This window comes from Callorhinus ursinus, unplaced genomic scaffold (assembly GCF_003265705.2).
Source record: "Callorhinus ursinus isolate GAN/ISIS: 27379988/994484 unplaced genomic scaffold, GSC_fseal_2.0 scaffold26, whole genome shotgun sequence".
Taxonomy (NCBI): Eukaryota; Metazoa; Chordata; class Mammalia; order Carnivora; family Otariidae; genus Callorhinus; species Callorhinus ursinus.
The window spans coordinates 20,898,263-20,917,667 of NW_027397088.1; positions in this window are offsets into that span (position 1 = coordinate 20,898,263).

Sequence of the window (19,405 nt, forward strand, 5' to 3'; positions counted from 1 at the left end):
GATCAAGATGCCCACAGGGTTCGTTTCTCCTGAGGTCCCTCCCTGGCTTGGAGATGGCCGCCTTCTCCCTGAGTCTTCACATGATCTTTCCTATCCCCTGGTGTCTCTTTGCACATCTTAATCTCTTCTTGTGAAGACACCGGTCAGATTGGAGAGGGGCCCCCTAAATGGCCTCGTTTAACGTCATCACTTAATTAAGGCTTTATCTCTAAATGTGGTTACATTCTGATGTATGGGGGGGGGAGTTAGGGTTCCAATATATGAATTGGGGCAGGGGACACAATTCAGCCCAGAACAAGTTAGGAGGCCGTTGCAGGGTCCAGAGGAGAAAGGACAGGGCTTCTGCTAGGAAGTAGCACGAAGAAGGAACTAGATGGATTTGGGACATATTTTGGAGTAAAAGTTTGAGTAGATGTGGGCAGTGAGGGAAAGAAGGGGATCAAGGGTGACTGCAGGGTTTTAGCTTGAGCCACTGGGTGGACTGTCACGCCTTTTGTTGAAAAGTGGACTTTGCGTAGTGTCTTCCCTAGGTGGGAATTCCCATCGGGGCACACCCACAGCCTACCCACCCCCACACCCACTCAGACATCCCCCCTTCCTCCTCGTTTGGGCCAACTCCTTTTCCTTCTGCAAAACTTCCACTCAAGAGTTACCTCCTCCGAGAACTCTTATGACCCCTTCTCCCACCCAGAGACCTAGTGGGTGTGGGTCGCTCCTCCACGACCCCTCTACCCTCTGCGGTGATGCCTGCACAGCCGCTCCATGGCAGGTTTGCTGGTCTGGCTCCTCCAGCTGACCCTGAGCACAGCAACCAGTGTGGCTTCTTCACCAGCGTCTGCACACAGTCCACAGTGAATGTTTGTCAAGATGAAATGAAGCTGCGTGTGAGGTTTTAGTGGTCTCTGTTATGGCTCCCACCTGCCTCTCCGCAATGGCAAATTCTGACATTTGGAGACTTTCTTCCCCTTACATCTTTCAAATCCACCATGACTGTGCTTTTCAAGGTGCTGGTGATGTGCGTTTCAAGTGTGCTTATTGGGGGCGCCTGGGTGGCTCAGTCGGTGAAGCATCTGCCTTCGGCTCAGGTCATGATCCCAGGGTCGTGGGACCGAGTCCCGCGTCGGGCTCCTTGCTCAGCGGTGACCCTGCTTCTCCCTCTGCCTGCCCCCTCCCCCGCACGTGCTCTCTCACTCCCAAATAAATAAATAAAATCTTAAAATAAATAAATAAAGTGCGCTTACTGAGGACCGCAACACCAAGGAGGTTGGAAAGCGAAGAACGCACTGTGGTTACTGCCAGGCCTTGGAGGCTTCCCGCGCTTCTCAGGTCCTCATGTTAGCCGTACTGATCCAGCCATCTTTCCTACCACCATTTCCTCGGCCTGACTGCGATTTCGCAAACACATCACTCTGATTTGTTTTCCCAGGTACCTTCGGTACAACTTAAGAAATGCTCGTGGGATTCCTTTCCAAACAGTGTCTCTCTTAACTTCCCCTAAACGATGCTGTGTTAGGACGCTAAGGGCCTGCGGGGTGAGGCAGCCGGCACAGAGGCGCAAACCTTCCGGTGGCCCGCGCGGCTTTGGCGCTTGGACGGTACTGATCCGGGCACCGCGGTGGAGAACTTTGGCCCGCTCGGCTTTGGCGCATGGACGGTACTGATCCGGGCACCGCGGTGGAGATCTTTGGCCCGCTCGGCTTTGGCGCTTGGACGGTACTGATCCGGGCACCGCGGTGGAGAACTTTGGCCCGCGCGGCTTTGGCGCATGGACGGTACTGATCCGGGCACCGCGGTGGAGATCTTTGGCCCGCGCGGCTTTGGCGCATGGATCATACCGATCTGGGCACCGCGGTGGAGATCTTTGGCCCGCGCGGCTTTGGCGCATGGATCATACCGACCTGGGCACTGCAGTAGGGATCTAGCAGCGCTCAGGTCGACCTGGCGCGTCCGGGAGTGAGACTTTACACCAGACGGTCCGCGCTCGGGTACCAGAAGGCTGATCAGGAGCTGTCAAATGCGCCCCTGCTGTACTAGGAGACCACAGAGGCCTCTCTAGGTGGGCCTCTGTCCTTGATGCTCACCCTTCCCTCTCCTTGCCCCCCCGCACACTCTCACCTCCTTGCCTTTTCTCACCTCACTACCTCTCATCAGTTCCTGTCAGGGGGAAAAAATGGAGGAAATCATTGCTTTCCATATAATGTATTATACATCATATACCTATATGTCGTGTGTACGTATGTGCAAAGTGTATGAATGCGTTCATTGTGTGGCGCAAAACTTCGTACTTCTAGTTTTCCTTTCCAGAATGGAAATATTTTATAGTTCTCTCTCAAGAGCCTTTTTTTCCCTTTAATGTGTTTTTAATTTACATGTGAGTCTTTCTTATTTATTTTTCTTTCTAGGAACCAATCCCTTCCCCCACCCCCATCCCCACCTCACACTCCTGCTTCAGGCTGAGCAAGAAGAGGGGATAGGCAGAGATGCCTGGCCTGTGGTGGGCAGGGGTGGGGGGTGAAGGGGCAGGGAAGCCCGCCCTTGGTGACCTGGCTTCCCCTTCACCTTTGCACTTCTCCCAGCTAGAGCTTTGGACCAAAAGCTTTATTTAAAACAGGAGCTTGCGTTTTCCTCAATAAACACAGAAAGCCATCTTTCCCGTGAGGTGCTTTGCTGTCACCCAGAGTCTCATTTTTCAGTGGCCGCTTGAGTTGCCAGCTCAGGGCTCAGCGCCGGGGGAGCCCTCCCGGAGCCTCACTCTCTTGTCACTGCAAATGAACCAGAAAATTATCTGAAGCGACAGGACCGGCAGATAGAGACTTGATTTCTTTTGTGTGCACATGTGTATTATGCATAAGAAATCATTATATTTCCTTAGATGCAGGTCATTTTCTTCCCTCTTTTTACCACAGACCTATAAATTTAATTATTTGGTCACTGCTGCTTTAATTAAAAAGTCTTCCTTATCTTTAGAGGTTTCCTTTTTAAATTCCTAGAGATTAGGATTATCCACAGCATGTCAGCTCTTTTTATGTCCATCTACTATACGGTTTCTTAAAATGATATAAAAATGAATTACCGAGATACTAGAAGCTAATCATATTCTGCATTTCTCCCCTAATAATCCCAGATTACATTAATCATAAATGTCAGCAGCGTCTCTAGATGACTTCTTGACTTTTGACAAAAAGCCTTCATCTTGGCCCTTTAAATTCCAAGGTCAAGGGGAATGTAACATTCAGAATAATTATCAGCATTATTTTACCTTGACATTTCATCCCTGCTTCCAGTTTAACATTCCACCCAGGCAATGAAGACGAATGTCATCTTTCGATTCACTGGAGGGAATTGTCCCAATTAAAGCTGACTTAAAGGCTATTGGAAATGCTGTATTAATTTGCTGTTCTCCTTTAAAATAGAAAATATTTCATGAAGGAGAAGAATTTTCATTAAAAGCATTAAGGATTTACCATGACATGAACAAGCAATTTTTGAATTGACTTTTTTCTCCCCAGGCTGGAATAATAATCAGTGCGCCTCGGCCCAACCAGGGTCTCCCTGTCAGTGGGCATTCTGTCGGGATGGGCCTCCTTCTCCTCTCAGGGCAAAGGTCATCGTTAGAGTTCTGTCACATCAAGATCGATTAGAAGTATCTTTTAGAAATCCTGGCCTTTCCGTGTAGCTGGACCTCCTGCCTTACAACCTCTCGATTACACTCCCTCCCTCACACTCTGCTCCTCCCCCCACTTAAAAAAAAAAAAATGTCAGGCCAAGGTTATTGGGGCATGTTCTAAAAAAGCCTCTAATCCTGCATTTGCTACTTACGGTGGGGGTGGTCCTCGACTTTCGAGAACGTAAGTGCGGTGAACACAGAGACCTTACCTGACTTCCTCAGTGCCGGACCTCCAGCCTGACATGGAGTCAGGCACGTATTTTTAATGTGAATGAGAGGAGACCACGAAACACAGGGAACGAGATGGTGAGGTCTGGATCAGACAGACCGGGACTGGGTCCCTGTTGTGTCGTCTACTGGCCTTGGGTCACCAGCAAGCCCTGTCACAGGCCTCAGCATCTTCATCTATAAAATGGAAATAACAGTACCGCCTTCGTGAGGTTGTTGTAAGATGGAGTGAGATCATGCTTGTCGCATGCCTACCTCCAGGCCTGGAAAACATTCACTCTTCCAAGTTAGGCAGACAGGGGTCAAGGCTAAGACCCCGCCCTCCCCCGTAACGCCTGTCTTCTCTGGATTGCAGGGAGAACTAAACGCCCAGATGCCCGTTGTTTGGGGGCCTCGGCTAAATTATAGTCATTCGCTTCCCAAGCTTCAGTTGTGAGGTTGTAGGATTTTCCCTCTAGAATTCTACGGCAAAATTTCTAATCCAGTCCTGGTCCCCAGAACAGAGTTCCTGGTCCTGCACCAGTCCTAACTTCCTGCCTGCAGCATGTTGGAGTCTTGGATGCTTCTCTATTTGGATGGCTGTTCTGGACCTGGCTCACCTGGATGTCACCTTCAGCTACAGGGCAGCTTCGCCTCCCTCACTGACCTTGGCAGTGGTGCCTGGATTTCACCTGTGTGAACCTGCCCCATGCCCCACGCCCTGTGACTCGAGGCCTGACGTGGGACATGTCCACCCTCCTGCCGTCTGGCCTGGATCTTGGTTTCAAGCCCTTACATTTGTCCCTGCAAGTTGTCTTCACCTGCACAAAGTTGATTTTGCCTTGTACTTGAGCTCGTCCCAATGTCCTGTTCCTCCCAGCAATGGACACTTCTTCCCCAACGCTACTTTCTCAAACAAATAAACACTTAGAAACATTTCAGGGGCCCCTGGGTGGCTCGGTCGATTAAGCATCTGCCTCTTGATTTCAGCTCAGGTCATGATCTCAGGGTTGTGAGATCACGCCCCACGTCGGGGTCTCTGCTGGGCATGGAGCCTGCTTGGGATTCTCTCTCTCTCCCTCTGCCTCTGCCTCACCCCACCCCTCCGCTTGCACTCACTCTCTGTCTCTCTAAAAAAGTTAGGTAAATCTTGAAATATTTCAGATGTGCAAAAAAACACAGAGAATAAAATAATACCCCCATTGACATTTAGCAAATGTTAATGTTGAACTGTATTTGCTTCGTATTATAAAAGAACTGAATGGTGCAGATACAGTCAGATTCCCTTTCCAGATCCCTCATAGGTACCATTTCCTTCTTTTTCTCCCTCCTTGGAAGGAAGCACTATGCTGAAGTTGGTCATTTTTCTCCTATACATGTTTTTATACTTTTGCTAAGCACTTATATGCCCATAACTGCATTGCTTTGTATTTCAAAATTTGTATATCGTTTCAAATTTTACATATTACACTGGATATATCCATTAAGGGTTGAATTTTGTCCCCCTAAATTCATATGTTGAAGTACTAACCCTCAGTTGCTCACAGTGTGACCTTCTTTGAAAAGAGGGTCATTGTTGGTGTAGTTAGTTGTCACAAGGCTGTCATACTGGAGTGGGGTGAGTCCCCATGACTGGTGTCCTTATAAAAAGAAGGCCCTTTAGGTGTTTAGAAACACCGAAAGAGGGAAGATGATGTAAAGGCAGAGGGGGAGTATCTCCAGGAAGCCAAGGGACACCCGAGGTACCAGGGGCTGCGAGAGAGGCCTGGAACAAATTCTCCCTCACAGCCCTCCCAAGGAAACAACTCTGCCGACACCTTGATCTTGGACTTCCAGCCTCCAAAAATCTGAGATAGTACCTTTCTGTCATTGAAGCCCACCAGCCTGTGGGACTTTGTTAGGGCAGCCCTAGCAGACCCTATAGGATCCTTCTGCAAAGTGAGCTTTCTTTGCCCCACGACGTGCTCTTTGGATTTGGCCATGTTGAAGGTAGCAGCCCACCACCTCTATTTTATTTATTTATTTATTTTTTAAATTTTATTTATTTATTTGACGGAGAAGAGAGCACAAGCAGGGGGAGCAGCAGAGGGAGAAGGAGAAGCAGACTCCCCGCTGAGCAGGGAGCCCAATACAGGGTTTAATCTCAGGACCCCGGGATCATGACCTGAGCCGAAGGCAGACGCTTAACTGACTGAGCCACCCAGGCCCCCCCACCACCCCTATTTTAAATGTAAAGTGTAGGTTTCGAGGGTTTGTTTTGTAATGAACATAGCCCAGTTACACCTGTGGCTCTCGTTTATTCTGTCATTCGATCAAAATGTACCTGGTACCCACCATGCGCCAAGCCTTGAGGAGAGCACAGGGAGGACTAGTGATGGGGGACATCCCTCTAGGAATGAAGGCAAGTGACCTGGGCTTTACACATATGCCGACAGGGTAAGGCCAGGGACAGTGTGTGCGGCGGCATGAATGTCTAGGCTGGTGGCTTCCAGGGAGAAGGTGGGACTGTCCGAGGAGCCATGTTCTGCAGCTGCTGGGATGCCCATTCCTCTATGTCAGTACATCCCACACTCAGAATCCCCCAGAGGACTTGTGAAAATACAGATTTCTGGGCCCCGCTGCAAAGTTCTCATTCAGCAGGTCTGTCTTATGGAAATCATCAGGAGGGATATGGATCAAATCGGATGCCAGAAAGTGTTAAAAGGATTTAAGAACGTAATATAAGACTTGCATTTCTAACAAGTTCTAAGGTGATGCAATGCTGCGGGTCCAGGGAACATACTTAGAGAACCATTGGTCTATTGCATTTGATGCAGTGTGAGGACTCGTATTTTCTTTATGTGGTTTACATATATATATATATATATATATATATATATATGTGCATTTGTTTTCAGCAATATTTGTCAAATGTGTGTCCTCTCCTGACTTGTAAAAATTTTGCCTGAATTCGTTGTTTTGGGGTGGGTTTTTTTAAGTTTCTGGTGGGATTCTAGAAACTTCAGTGCCCCTGGGCCAGCATTTTTTGGTAGTTTCTTAGTTTCCTATTCCCATACCATGTGGGGAGGATAGGTTCAGGGCCCACACCTGTACCTACAAAAGCTTGGGCTTTTCTTTCTTACGGGCGATCTGTTCCCCTTCCTATCAAAGGCCCTGGTAAATGGCAAGCTTTCTTAAGCTTTCTTCCTGCATTTCTGAGCCCACACATAAAGCTTTGTCAGCTGCTGTTATGGACTCAGTTCTGTCGCCCAGAATTCACATGTTGAAACCCTAACCCCCAACTGCCCCACAATATGACTGAGTATGTTTGGAGAGAAGACCTCACAGAGTCATAAGGGTGGGACCCTAATCCAATAGGAGTGGTGTCCATATAAGAAGAGACACCAGGGATGCAAGCACACGGAGGAGAGGCCGTGAGGACACAGGAGAGTGGCCTTGGGCGACACCAAATCTGCCAGTACCTTGATCTCTGACTCTCAGCCCCCAGAACTAGGAGAAAATAAATTTCCCACAAGCCACCCAGTCTGTGGTATTTCATAACGGCAGCTTTGGGCAAAGGAATACAGCCCCCCCCCCCTTTTTTTTTAAAGGCAGGGGTGGCTCTTTACTCAGGATGTGATCCTCTCGTCACCATGCTCACCTTCTGGAGGCAGAGGCCCCCACTCTTACCTCGTGGCCCTGGAAACCCCAGGGTTTCCATCTCCTTGGCCCACCCTAACTCCCCGGGCTCTGCTTTCTTTCATCTCTGGCACCCAACGGTTTCCCTCCCTTCCCTCTGCATTTTTAGATGTTCTATTTTATCCGCCGTTTGGGTGTGTTTGTCACTGGAGGAATCCAGGCGACATCAGGTTCATCTGCTATGCCACCCCAAAGTTTGATATTATGTTCTTAAAATCCTTCTAACACTCCCTTGCATCCAATTTGATCCAAATCCCTCCTGATGGTTTCCATAAGACGCTATCATCACCCTCAGGTGACAGATGGAAAACTGAAGGTTGGAGAGTTTGAGTGATTTTCCCCATGTTGCATAGCTAATCAATAACGGAACTGGTCCTGGGACCTCCCACAGCTGCGTCCACTCCACTCCGGCACCTACGACAGCCCAAGTGGAACAGTTGCATATTTTTTACAAAGCCTACAAGTCATATTCTGGTCCTATAGAATATAGCTTTACATAAAAAAAAAAAAAAAAGCACCATAGACTATAATTGAAAATCCTCCAAATTTCAGAAAACATTGCTAACATTTCTCCAAGTAAAGCTGTGAGATGCTGTCAGGAACATCCACTTTTGACTGTTTCTCTTCCGTGGATCTAAAAGCATCTTTCGAGAATCCGAGAAAACCTTCTCTCCACACCATCCCTGCCATCCATCCTAAGAGACAGATTTTCATCGCTGTTTATGCCTAAAATTTAGCAGACATTTTCTTTATTTTCTTCTAGTAGGTTCCAGTGCCAGCATCCAAAGGACTTTCCCCTTTAGGATATAATCTTGGAAGGCTTTAAAGTTGTGATGTGTAGCATGGAATGAGGAATACAGAAGTATAAGTTATACGTTGGGATATGGGTTCTGGGCACTCAGCTTAGAAGTAGATTTTAGGGTGAGGTTTTCCTCTTACAACCCCTGGCTTGGGTGAAAAGTGGGTCCTTTCTGGACAGGAGCTTCCCCACATTGACAGCATTCTATCCTGACCTTGCTCTGAGTTAGCTCACTGCTGGCTGCTCCAGAGTCTGTAACTAGGATCTTTTGTTCTGTCTTCATCCCTCACCCCCAGCCTGGGTCAAACACCTTGCATGCTGTCTTTCCACTCATGAAATCTAGAAGGATCCTCTGGTTTCGTTTAGGTTTCTCTCCACTCCCACCGCGGGTTCTTCCCATTTCCATTCACCTCCAACCTGTCTGGTCTGAATCTCGTGTACACCTCTCGCCCACACCCCTTTGTCACTGCCCTTTCCTAAAACTCATTTCCTGGCTGGTCTCAAGAGAGCAGCAGTGGATTTGCTCTTGGTTCCTGTGACTGCTCATCTTTCTCTCTTCACATCGGTTGCTGGGGGGGCCGTTAGGGAGGTCTGTGGCCTAATCCTTGCAATGCACTGAGCCTCCCCACAGGTCCTGTAAGCACTCAAGTTACAGACCTCATTCTCCTGTTGCCTGCGCTCATGTAAGTCTGTTCTGATGTCTTCACCAGCCTCTCTGGTCCGTCAAAAGGAATTGTCAGGTTAGTAAGTAACATGACTCCAAGTCAAAAGCTCTCTTCGATCACGATATGTATTTAAGGCTAGAGCATTCTTTGGACCTACACGCAATATGATGCTTCTTCTTTGTCAACTGTTCAGCACCTCAAAGTAACCCTGTCTAGCAGATGTCGATGCTCAGGGGCCTGATGGCTTCTTTGTTCTCCTTGGTGCCTGGACGATCACATTCCAGGAGCACCCGCTGTCTGTGTTCTCAGGCACCCGCTATGCTGTTGATAATCGTGGAAAAGAACATGCGTGTCTTTGAAGCAGTGTCCTCTCGCTCTGTTTTCTCCTTTATTAAATGTGAGAAAACAGGGGTGGGGTCAAAGCCCACGTGGTCTTGTCAGCACAAAAGGAATTTCTCCACAAAACAGTGCTGGAAGCATCATGCTGGCAGGAGTCGCGGGGACGTTGTCAACATTCCCTGGAGATGCCGGGGGGGGGGGGAAGAATAGGCTGTTTCCACCTACCACACGTGTTCCTGTCATTGCCCCTGGCACCACTCTGTTGCTTGCATGAGACCCGCACACGCAGATGGCCTGAGCAAAGCCAGGGATCTGTTTCATTGTCTAACATGATTGAAAGCTTCTCAGGAGATTCAGGTGATTTCAAATGGCAGGAATTTCTTTTAAACGGGTTGGAGGTGGGGCGGGGGGCGGGATTCAAAAATCAGAAACATCACAACTGTTGAATCGGTTTTGAAATGCAGCAATTTTTGTTTTCTGCCTGAGACCAAAATACTCTTGGCAAAGCCCGCCCCTGACATGATAAATATCTGAAGTCATTGAGTCCAAGAGAAGGCAGGGGGCCAAGTGCTCTCAGAAGTAATGCGCAGGGAAACAGGAATCCAAACTTGAATCTCCACCTGTGACTGCCAGGCTGGGACGAAATAAAACCCCAGATGTGTCCTGGGACCCCCCACACCTCACAGGGTAATGCTGGGCCCCAGCCGCGGCTCTGGAACCCCGCGTGAGAAGTCCCGGAGGTCCTCTGCATCTGCAAATTAAATGTTCCAGGGGTTTTCTCTGAACGCAGAGACAACACTGTGTGGATGATTGCTATGGAGGGATTCTGCTTCTCAGGTGGACTTTGAAATTCTGTCAGCTGAGCATGGGTTCCCGACTCTCCATCCCTGCTGGTGTGTGTCAGAGGGGCAGTCAGCCAAAGGAGCTACTAGCCTCATCATGCATTTTTCATGGCTACCTCCTCCCTCCCTTATGCCCGTCTGATGAGTCCTTGAAAAGTTCTAGCACCTACATGTCTTCAAGTAGCCAGCCACACTTGAACCCTGAAACTAGTGTGTTAAGCCTTCGGGTTTGTTGTGGGAGGGGGAGGTGTATTTGTTTTGTAATCAGTTTTAATCCATTCTGTGTCCTCAAGTATTAAAAAATAGGTATTAATGGAAAATACATTGGGCCAGGCATGATTTTAAATAAATTATTAACTCCTATTGTAAGTCCTTCCATAGGTTTGGTCCTGGTCCCCCAGAGAAGCAAACAGAGGCGCAGGGAGGCTGGGGAGGCCCCGGTGTTTTCCAGGCATCGAGTGGGCGAGGTGGGAGGGGACCCAGGCCTCCCCTTGCCCGACACCTGCGAATGTTTTAACAACCCGTTCTCAAGCAACCCCCAAAAGAGCCCTCGTTGTGAGCAGCGAATAGTGCTGATTTCCATGGTTCGGTGCTCTCTCTCTGGCAGGTCTCAGACTGCCAAACGGGAACTCAGCCAGCTCCCAAACTCACCGGAGAGCTGAATCGTGGGCTTTCATGAGCCGATGTGAGCCGGCTCCAGACAGAACCTCTGTATTTTCTTGTGCAGCCCCTGAGGGGGTTCTGTGTGCTGCGTGCAGCCCCCTTGACAGATCTCCCCCGTGGCTGGGCCGGCTGCTGTGCCCCGGCCTCCGGCCTTCCACCTCGTCCTCCCTCCTTCCTGACTTCTGGTACCTGGTGATAGTGCTGTGCCCAGGGAGTCAGGACCAGGTGAGGCCCACTCTCGGGTCAGGTGTAGAAGGACAGATGGCGGCTTGCTTAGGCAAATGAACACACATGGGATGAGGAACAGAGTCTTTTTGGAGGAAGGGTAGAGAGAGAAGGGCTCAGCCACTAAGGAGAAGAGAGGACAGCCCTTCAGAGCTCGTGGAGACGGGACACCGGCGTGGCTCCTCCCCTCTTCTCCAGGTGAAGACCTGCCTCTATGGGGATAATGGCCTATGTCGAGGGAGCTATAGTTAGTTTGGGGCACATCCAGGGCTCTTGAGAAAAGGAAATTTATTTTCAGAATATTAATGAGGACATGTATGAATACCTTCACCCCCAGGCTGATTTTCATTTGCACCTGACATAGGCCACGGAAGGGGCGGATGGTAGCTTGGTGTTGAACCAGCAAGAGGGGTTGGTGGGCCCCAGTGACTGAGAGTCCACAGAGGAAGACATGGTTTGGCCAGTTTCCATATTTATGTTACGGCTTTTACTTTGATTCTTTGGGGACTGACCTGTGGCTTTTGCACTGTGTCTCCGTACAGGCTTCCTTGAGCCTCTGGACTGGGCCCGGGCTTTGCTTCATGTCCACAGGGTCCATAGAAATAGCTTCAGTCAACGGAAATGAAACCACCCCATGAGTATTCTGGGGGCAGGGAATGTGAAGACTTCCGCTGAGGTCACTGATACACAGAGAGGGAATTTGGGGTGAAATATTTGAGAGAACCAGACAGAGTAGGCATTTTTTTTTAAAATTTCTGATTTATTTATCTGTTTGGGTTTTGGGTGTTTTTGCCACTACGGGGAAAGATTCCTTGTGTTTTCTTGTCCATTGCTTCATTGTTTTCATGTTCTACCACTCACTCTACCACGTTTCAAGGCTTCTGTCTGGATCCCAGCCTTGATTTCCACCGGGAGGAAAACCTCATTCAGTTTCATGTGACACGAGGGGCTGGAACTGCCTTCGAGGGTGTGAGTGGGGTGGGCGGGTGTCTCACCTGCAGCGCAGGCCAGTGAGGCAGGAAATGACCCTCTCCATCATTACTTTCATGTCTGTGTCCGGTTCCGTCCCAGCCGCTGGGCACCTTCATCACTGCTGCTGAGCCTGTTACCCATCTCCCTGTTTCCAGAGGGTTCTCTCTGAGCTCCACACAGAATGATTAATGGCCCTTTGGGCCAACCCTAAAAGACTGAGGAGACAAATATACCTCGTTCATGGGGAAGTAAGCCCCGGGACATATATTATCTAGGAAAAATGAGATGGCCAATGAGCTATTTCATTGGGTGTTTATCAGCTTTGGGTTTTTATTATAGGACTTTATTTGGTTTTATATCCATATATATTTATATATATATGAGAGGTCTCTGTGTATATATAGATACATTTAGAATATATATATTTTATTATATGTAATATATATACTTTATTCATTTATATATACTTATATATAATAAAGTGTATTACATATATGTACACATATACATACATCTACTTTATGAAAAAGAATAAGAAGAAAGCTCTATATACTAGAATATTATTAAGAGAAAGCTTTTTTTACATGCTTTTTCTTGTTATAAGAGGTGGAGAAGCCTTAGATAAAAGTCGATACAGGCAAAAAAAGAATACAATCCATAATTTTTTAATCACACAAATAAGTGCTGTCAACAGTGGTATGTATCTTCCAGTTATTTATGCATACAGAAACATTTCTTTAAACAATTAGGATTTTATTGTGCATGCAGTGTTTTAATAGCTTTTTAAAATGTAATATATTGTGAAGATTAAGCAGGATAAATTATTAAAAAAAAAAAACTTTGGGGGCGCCTGGGTGGCTCAGTCGTTAAGCATCTACCTTCGGCTCAGGTCATGATCCCAGGGTCCTGGGATCGAGCCCCGCATTGAGCTCCCTGCTCAACGGGAAGCCTGCTTCTCCCTCTCCTACTCCCCCTGCTTGTGTTCCCTCTCTCACTGTCTCTCCCTGTCAAATAAATAAATAACATCTTAAAAAAAAAACTTTTAACACACTTCCTAAGAGTTTCCACTAAATAAAAGTTATCATCATAATTACTTTCCTTCTGTATCAAAGATCATGACTTATTTTATTTCCAGTGATAAACAGTCCTATAGCCTATTTTCTTGGGCATAGTCTTATATATAGACATTATTATTCCTATATTGGTCCTAGGAGAAGAAATGCTAGGTTGAAGGATACTCTCTTACTCTTTATTTTGTGTTTACTGTTTGCCAGGAGCTAGGAAGAACCATCAGAATAAGAAGACATACTTGGTACCTGCTCTAGTAGAGCTTATACCCCCGGGAGAGAGGGAAAACAAACCATTAGAAGGAACTCAGAGAAAGCAAATGCGCTTGGTCAATAAACATGTGAAAAGATGCTCAGTCTTCCTGAGTAGGGAACAAAAGGCGAATTAAAATAACAATGAGGTGCCACTGTACATCTGTGAGATTGACAGAAGGAAGGGACACCCACCAAAAGCCAGCCAGGATGTGGAAGAGATGGGTGCTCATGGATTCACACTGCTGTGTGAACGGTGAATTATTGCTACCATCTTTTTGGAAAGTAATCTGGCCACATCTATAAAAAATACACATACACTTTTCACTCAGCACTCTGGGGAATGTATCCCACAGAAATACTATTTAAGAACATATATATGAAGAGGATCAGAGTATGCCACCCCAAAAAGATGCCTCTTCAGCAGAAGGATAATTTTGAGTTGGAGGAGTCATAGGAGGGACCCCGGCCTCCCCTTTTCTGCCTAGCAGAAACAGGGTACTTGTTCCCTTTGTAAAGGTCTCCCCACTGCCCCCTCTCAAAGCAGGAGGAGATGACTTGTCACCAGAGACCGCATTTACTTGATTCTGCATAAATAAGCCTAGCCTAACCATGGTCTTCCACTAGTCTCTACAGATATGTACCTTCCTACCACTGATTACTCCTAGAAGCCCAAACCCCTTTTCCTTTGTCTTGTCATTTTTCCACACTTCATCACCCTTTGTTAAAATAGTATATACACTCTCAGGCCTCCGCGCTCTCTGGGGTCTCACTTCTTTCCCATAAAAACTCCTGTGTGTATGTGAAGTAAACTTCTCCTGTTAAGCTGTCTTTTGTCAGCTTTATCAGCAGGCCTCAGTAACAGAACCCAAGTGGGTAGAGGAAAAGTTTGGGCTTTTATTCCTCCCCTACACTTTCAACAGTCTTTATCACAGCTTTGCACATAGTGGCAAAAACCAGAAACAGATCAAAAGGGGGGTTATGGTGTAGCCACTAACGGGAATTTTTGGTATTCTCATTACTTCTCGTATGATATCCCATTGTGTATGCGTGTGTGTGTGTCTGTGTATGTATAATTAGCAAAGAATGAAATTTAGGAATATCCATGAGATATTATTAACCAAAAAAAAAAAAAAAAAGATGGAGAAGAAGAAAGAAAAAAGAAGAGTTTTACAATAATGAAAAAGGTATGAGTCTCTTTCAGTGAAAGACAAGCCAGCAAACTCAAATAGGAGTATAAGTTTGTGCATGTATATGATCAAGGAGAAATGTGTTTACAGAGACCTAGCACAGCATTAATATTGGCCACTGTGGGAAGATGGGACTGGGTAGATGATTAGCTTTCCTCTTTTATACCTTATATTGTATTACTTCTGTACAATACTAAATATAGAGAACTTTAACACGAGCAGTTTTATTACTAATAAAATACTATGGAGAAGATTGAGGGTGTCCTAGGAGCTCAGAGAAGCCCCTGGCTCCTGCAACATGGAGAAGCATTATCCACCCAATGGGCTGGACAGAGGCCAGTTTCTTGTCCAGGAATAAAGAGGCCATGAATGGGCATAAGTAGCAAGTTGTGGTCATTGTGTTTAAGTTGAAGATGAAGGCACATCTGTGCCAGTAAGATATTATTCCTTTGTACAGGTGCCACTTCTTAGGCTCACCGTAGTTAGTGGAAGAATTTTAACTGAGGCACAGAATTTAAAACAGATTATATGTAGTACAGAAAAGGGTGAGCTTTCAACCCTCGGGCGTTCCACTCTCTGATCCTCAATTTTTTTTTGTCTGCCTGGTGGGTACCTTCCCTTGGCCTGCCTCGTAGGATCCTCGGCAGGATCACGTGAGATAGAATGCATGAAAATGCATCGCACAGAACCTGGCACAAGGTAGACTTTGCAAACGTGTCCCTTGATCTGAGCGTGCCCATGCCGTCTTACAGAGCTCTCCTAAAGAACAGAGGAGGAACAGATGTGAGGGCGCCCTGGAAAGTGTGAGGCATGATACAAAAAAAAAGTGAGGCAATAAGAAAGGCCGCGCTAGGGCCAGTGTTAGAACCCCAGCACCTTGGCACCCACTTCAGATCTTGGATGTGCTCCTTGCACCCTGTCACTGCAAAAAGTTTAACCAAGTTCAAAACGTGGGTTGCTTGTCTAATGGCTGGGAGAAGGGGGAACTGGCTGAGGTGAAGTGCTGCAAAGGAATGTCTGGCACAGAGTCCTTATTTCCAGAACTTTCCAGCACTGGCAGGTGTGAGATTGTGCCATCACTGAGAGCCTTGCCAGGGAGATTCAGCGCTAACTGCTGAACGCGGAGGGGAAAGTCCCTTGGTGGGCTGTGTGTGCTGTTAAAAGAAAGTCACAGAAGAGGGTACAATAAATAGTTCCAGAAACACTTTGCAGGCATTGAGACTTGGCCAGAGTGTTCTGGCCAGCTCTGAAGTGTGGGGGGAGAAAAGCAATGAGACAAAGCTTGTCTCCTAGCATTCTCTTTATAATGCCCCGTGTGTAAAAGTGTCTCATAGCACCGGGTGAAAATATTTGAAAAGAAAAGGAAAAAAGAAAAAGTACTGGTTTATATTCATGAAATTGAAGCCTTGGAGTATTATCTCTGTCCCCTTGTATCCACCTAAAACACGGTAAGCCTTCCGGCCTTCTTTAAAACCCAGCTTTAATTTTACCATGTAGTAAAATTTTTTTTTTTTTTTTGCCTGCTTCGACCTTGAGGTAGACATCTGCACGCAAACATTTCCCAGTCCTGGTCCTTCTTGGAGAAGAAGTGGAGCCGCTCCGATGGGTGGACACCTCTGGCCCGGGTGCCCCAGCTGTGGAAGGGGGACGAGGCAAGGGCACCCTTGGGGCTGTAGGTAGATCGGGCTCAAAGGACAGAGGTCAAAAGGGTGAGACTGTGACCAAACATATATACCGGAAGTCTGAGTTCTGAGGCCAAAGTCGGCTCCTGGTCTGCCTCTCAGCCCTCTTTAATCTGCCCCTTCCTGGCTTGATGACCTAATTATGTCAAGTGAGGTCAGGGTGGAAATCCTGTGAAATCACCAAGCTCAGACAGAGTCCCCTCCTGTTCTTACATCCTGTGGTCAGCAGCGGTGGGTGGAGAGAGTCATTAATTAACCTTTTAGGGCAGGCTGTCTCTGTTGGCCACCGGCGCACCACAAAGGCTCTGGTATAAAAACAGCAACCACTAATCACGGCTCAATAGTTTCCTGGGTTTATGGGAACAGACTTCCAGAAAAAGTGAGGGGACTGTGTATTCAATGGCGTTTTGGGGGAAAAAAAAAAATCAGTCCCAACATTGCTATCGGTAGAGGGTCTGCTCTTTGGGGCGCATCTAGGCCTGCTTCTGCGCTGTTTGTGGGGACAAGCAGCTTCATTTCTCGGGGCCTCCTCTTTCACATACATGAAATGAGACCGAGTTGGAGGATCGCCGTGGTGCCTCTACCAGATTTAGCAACCTTGGGACAGACTTACTCTAAAAAAACTGTTGTTTATCTGAAACTCGGATGTAACCGGGTGTCCCATATTGTATCTGGTAACCCTGCAACAGTTCAAATATTGTGGGGAAGGGGGCGGCTAACCCGGGTTCCACGGCGTTGTGCGCGGCACGGGGAAACCGACAGAAGGTTCCCCTGGGCACGCGGCTCCCTCCCACCCCCGTCTCCCTGGCTCACCCTGGCTGCAGGGCAGGAAAGGGCCCCACTGTCCCACTCAGCTTGTCTCTGATCAGGGACACTGCAAACTACAATTCTCTCCAGTTCTTTTTAGGCAGAAATCTCAAACTCATATTTGATTTGGCTTCATTTCCAACCCGTATTGTTGTTTAAAAAAAAAAAAACAAAACTCCCTTTCACGAGGAGGAGACCAATTTTATTTTCTTTCTCTATGGTATTAAATTCTCACGCGTGACCAAGGAGGTAGGTCACTTCCTCAGCAGAGCATTGGACTAATATTCACTCCGGGAGGGTGACATGACCAGCACCTCAGTGAAAATAAAGAGTACTCTGAGAAGCAGGATTTGCCTTACAAAAGGGGTGGGAGGGAATGACATCCGTACAGCATTTGGTCGCTTATAAATTTTCTTTCTGACACCCTTTAACTCTTACAGATAACCCCATGAAAGAGTTAATTTATTAGTTCCGTTTTACAGGTAAGGAAGTTGGCCTGGAAATGTTAAGTTTCTTACCCCAATCACCCAGCTAAGACATAGTGATGGACCTGAATGACCCAGCAAGTCAGTGGGAGAGCCCAGCCGTTGACCAGCCACCTTGCCCTCTCCACTCCGCTGCCCTGCTGTGTGAGGTCTCTTCAGGAATGGACTCACACATTTAGAGGGCCCCTGTGGACTTTAGAAAGTTCTGGTGCCCCCCAATGTTTCTGGCAGCATGGTAATACACCAGTCTCTACTCAGGCCCCTTTTGGCTTCCCTGCTCTGCTAGCTTCTCCCTCAAGCCACGACACAGAGGCTGTGAGAGCTGGCTGGTAAAAACCGACCAGTTTGATTAGTTAGTTGAGCACAGGAGGAGACGGTGGCTCTGATTGTTGAAATTAGACCCTACACATTCAGGCAAGCCCTTGCTCTCTTCTCCCTCCAGCAATTAGGTTGTGCTCTGCCCAGGCTGCTGGGGAAACACTCCGAAAAGCTCAAATTCAGGGTAGGTAATGAGGAGCACACACTTTTCTCTCTCTCTCCTGTTGCTGATATGGGAACGTGCCCTGCGCGTGTTTGATCCGTGACCAGCGATACTTCAACTGCCATTGATCAAATTCACTTCTGTGGTCAGTCTCTGGCCGGATAGACTAGGTTGGGTTCCAGGGTCAGTTTGTGCCCGCAAACTAGAAAACTGACCAGGACTCCTATGATACTAGCAAGCTTTGCCATCCTGCTCTGCAATAGATCAGCTAGTTTTAGGGTTTTGAATACTAAAGAGCATTGTTAACTTTTTTTTAATTTTTTATTGTTATGTTAATCACCATATATTACATCATTAGTTTTTGATGCAGTGTTCCATGATTCATTGTTTGTTCATAACACCCAGTGCTCCATGCAGAACATGCCCTCCTCAATAACCATCACCAGGCTAACCCATCCACCTACCCTCCTCCCCTCTAGAACCCTCAGTTTGTTTTTCAGAGTCCATCATCTCTCATGGTTCGTCTCCCCCTCTGACATACTCCCCTTTTCTTCCTCTCCTGTTATCTTCTTCTTTTTCTTTTTTCTTAAAATATGTTGCGTTATTTGTTTCAGAAGTACAGATCTGTGATTCAACAGTCTTGCACAATTCACAGCGCTCACCGTAGCACATATCTTCCCCAATGTCTATCACCCAGCCACCCCATCCCTCCCACCCCCAACCACTCCAGTAACACTCAGTTTGTTTCCTGAGATTAAGAATTCCTCATATCAGTGAGGTTCTATGATACATGTCTTTCTCTGATTGACTTATTTCACTAAGCATAACACCCTCCAATTCCATCCACGTCGTTGCAAATGGCAAGATCTCATTCCTTTTGATGGCTGCATAATATTCCATTGTGTATATATACCACATCTTCTTTATCCATTCATCTGTCGATGGACATCTTGGCTCTTTCCACAGTTTGGCTATTGTGGACATTGCTGCTATAAACATTGCGGTGCACGTACCCCTTCAGATCCCTACATTTGTATCTTTGGGGTAAATACCCAGTAGTGCAATTGCTGGATCGAATGGTAGCTCTAATTTCAACTGTTTCAGGAACCTCCATACTGTTTTCCAGAGTGGTTGCACCAGCTTGCATTCCCACCAACAGTGTAGGAGGGTTCCCCTTTCTCCACATCCCTGCCAACATCTGTCGTTTCCTGACTTGTTCATTTTAGCCATTCTGACTGGTGTGAGGTGGTATCTCATTGAGGTTTTGATTTGGATTTCCCTGATGCCGAGCAATGTTGAGCACTTTTTCATGTGCCTGTTGGCCATTTGGATGTCTTCTTTGGAAAAATGTCTGTTCATGTCTTCTGCCCATTTCTTGATTGGA